The following is a 3478-nucleotide window of genomic DNA, read 5'->3' as shown; positions in this document are numbered from 1 at the left end:
TGATTTTATCCTTTTGAGGCTTACTTTCAAGCACAGTTTATGAAACCGGAGTAGTCTTTAGTATAGGGCTAATCTTGCCTTACTACTGAAGCAATATGCCCTTGAGTACTTTTCCTGATGTTCCATATGTTTTACGTTTTCTCCATTCTGACCATTGGAAATATGAATGATCCTAGCTCTACATGAGCTCCAGGAATTTTTCTCCCTGCTCCTTGCAGGTGATTCTTTCCACAGCCTTGGATAATTTCTTCACATACTTGTGCTAACCAGTATTCAGCTGAAGATTCTAGAGGAACTTTCTATGGGTCTCTAGAGCTCTTCCTCTGTGTAGCTCTCTACTCTCCATGCAGCTCTTCCCTCTCTGGCATTTTGCTGTATGAATTCCAGCCATCCTGGCTTCCCTGAATCCTCAGGTCTACTGCCTCAACTTAGGGAAAACACCAACCTCCATTTGAATCCCCTCTCCCTGAACTGTGGCCTGAAAACTCTCTTCAGGGGTCAGGCAGGGCAGTTGTAGAACTTACCTCATTTGTTTTCCATCTCTCAGGGTTTACTTCTCTGTACTGCTTGATGTCCAATGTCTGAAGACATTTTTTTCCCCATATATTTGTCTGTGTTTTTTTTCAGTTGTTTTAAACAGAGGGTAAATCTGGTCCCTGTTATTCTGTCATGGCTGGAAACCCATTGAAGGGTTTTAAGCAGGTAAATGATATGGATGGACCTGTGGGTTAGAAAGATGGCTGATGGGAGAGATAGATTGGTGGTACTGGATCATAGGCTGAGAGATTGGCAAGGAGGCTGGTGCAATTCAGATCCATGTAAGTAGCATAGTGGAAATCAGGCAGCAAGAGGCACAAACTTAGCCATTCCCAGGACAGGTATCAGGACCAGTCTCTGGGAAGGAGGGGGACAGGGGAGAGCAAGGCTAGGCCCCAGGCCCAATGCACAGGGCAGATTATGTAGATGATAATAAGGCAGGAGATCAGTTACCAAAAATAGGAAACCAAATGAGAAATAAGTTTCAGACAACAATTCTGAGAAAGGGGGAATGCAGAGACAGCTACCTAGGCAAGGTCTGACATCTTAGCTTATGCACTAAAACCCTATGAATGAATAAATGAATGAATGAATGTTTGACTGCATATGGCACTTATTATAAAAATATGCACGTTAATTTGTTCTTCAGTATCCTGTAGCAATTATTGTTTTCATTTTCACTTGTTTATGCCTTATCTCTTCCTCTGTATTCTCTGTCCATAATTGGGGACTATATTTGTGTGCTTCACTTTTTCCCAAGTAGCAGCATTATTATAATTATTTTGCTCAGGTTTCCTGATCCTCAGGCCAATACTCTTTCTTAACTATACCATTAACCAGCATTCTTAACAGAAATAGCTTACCAAGGTAATTATAAGGACTCTTTGGCATATGCAAGGAGGCATATGCCTTCTTGAAAAAGCATGCATGGTGTAAAATTGTACAAATCAAATACAATTTTCTCTCAAGAAATTATGGTAAAAGACTTTATTATGCCATTTACAATTCAGCTAGGTAAAACTTTTGCTATAGAAGTAACATATGCTAACCACCCCTAAATGTACAAACTCCCAAAATAATTAATTGTTATTAAAACTATGGTGTGAATTATTTCACAATTTTCTCCAGGTCAACAGGAATAAGTATAACTCATGGTTTTTAATAGCTTTGGTTTGGATATAACACAATTTATTTAACCATTCTTCTATTGACAGGCATGCAGTTTTCTTGGTGCTTTTATTTCTGTAGGATAGACTCTGAACAGTTTGATCAAGGGGTTAAGTGTATGGAGCAGACACAATTAGCTGGTATTTTCCCATTTCTTTCCTGCTAACAGAATGCTAATTTTGTTAAGGTATTAGGCAGAGAACCCTGATCTCAAGGAAGGTGGTCCTACTCCCTGGTCTATATGTGACACGTGATTCAGTTATGGCAAAGGAAATATATGGGTAAGCTTGCTGGGGGATGTCTGGGAAAAACTGCCTTCCTTCAAAAAAGGAGAGTGGCATGTCCCTTGTTTCCCTGGCCACCATCATTTTCCTTTTCTACCTTTGAATGCAGTTGTGATATCTAGATTCAGCAGCCCATCTTACAAGTATGAAGTAGCAAGCCTAGGGACAAAAAGTCAACATGTCAAACACGGTGGATTAGAAGGACAGGAAAAAATGCCTAGATTCCTGAGACCTTGTTGAGTAGTTGATCCAGTGTTAGCATCTGTGTCCCTCCACATTTCTTGATATGTGATAAAAACAAACCTCTATTTGTTTAACCCATTATCAGTCAGATTTCCTGTCACTTGCAGCCCAAACCATTCTGAACTGATACTGTACATTTTTAATTTTATTAGATTCTTCAGATAACTTTCAAAAAAGATAGTAATGAGTCCCACTTTTATCAGTGATGGATGGAAGCAAGAAAATTACATTCATCTGGGATTTATTTTTGTATATGGCATAAGGTAGGGACTTTTTTTTTTCTAGTTGGATGACCAATTTTGAAAGCACTGTTTATTACATAAACTATCCCTTTTGCACAGAAATGAACCAGATACCTTATTTTTATTTTTAAAATTTTTTAAGTTTTTATTTTAATTCCAGTTAATGTACAGTGTTATATTAGTTTCAAGTGTACAACATAGTGATTCAACACTATTCAACACTACATCACTCAGTGCTTATCATGACTATTGCACTCTTTAATCCCCATCACCTATTTAACCTATCTCCCCACCCCCCAACCCCTATGGTAACCATCAGTTTGTTCCCTATAATTAAGAATCTGTTTCTTGATTTGTCTCTCTCTCTCTTTTTTCCTCTTTGCTCATTTGTTTTGTTTCTTAAATTCCACATTTGAGTGAAATAATAAGGTACTTGTCTTTCTCTGACTTATTTCACTTAGCATAATACACTCTAGCTCCATCCACGTCATTGCAAATGGCAAGATTTCGTTCTTTTTGATGGCTGAGTAATATTCCATTGTATATATACACCACATCTTCTTTATCCATTAATCAGTCGATGGACACTTGGGCTCTCTCCTATTGTTGACAGGGCTGCTATAAACATCAGGGTGCATGTGCCCCTTCAAATCTGTATTTTTTTTTGTATACTTTGGGTAAATACCTAGTAGTGCAATTGCTGGGTCATAGGGTAGTTCTATTTTTAACTTTTTGAGGAACCTCCACATTGTTTTCCATAGTGGCTGCACCAGTTTGCATTCCCAGCAACAGTATAAGAGGGTTCCCCTTTATCCACATACTCACCAACATCTGTTGTTTCCTGTGTTGTTGATTTTAGCCATTCTGACAGGTGTGAGGTGATATCTCATTGTAGTTTTGATTTGTATTTTCCTGATGGCACGTGATGATGAACATCTTTTCATGTGTCTGTTGACCATCTGGATGTCTTCTTTGGAGAAATGTCTGTTCATGTCTTCTGCCCAT

At 38.6% G+C, this 3478-nt stretch overlaps 1 long non-coding RNA gene across 1 annotated transcript; it reads right to left on the bottom strand.

The window, feature by feature from the left end:
* Positions 1 to 524: 524 nt before the first annotated feature.
* Positions 525 to 3478, bottom strand: LOC128311507 (uncharacterized). Its single transcript, XR_008289954.1, has 2 exons — positions 3299 to 3478; positions 525 to 721 (listed from the first exon to the last, which is right to left on the bottom strand). It is a non-coding gene; the product is annotated as an uncharacterized LOC128311507 (long non-coding RNA).

This window comes from Acinonyx jubatus, chromosome X (assembly GCF_027475565.1).
Source record: "Acinonyx jubatus isolate Ajub_Pintada_27869175 chromosome X, VMU_Ajub_asm_v1.0, whole genome shotgun sequence".
NCBI lineage: Eukaryota > Metazoa > Chordata > Mammalia > Carnivora > Felidae > Acinonyx > Acinonyx jubatus.
The sequence above is the reverse complement of the archived record's forward strand: the minus strand, read 5'-3'. Positions and strand labels throughout refer to the sequence as shown.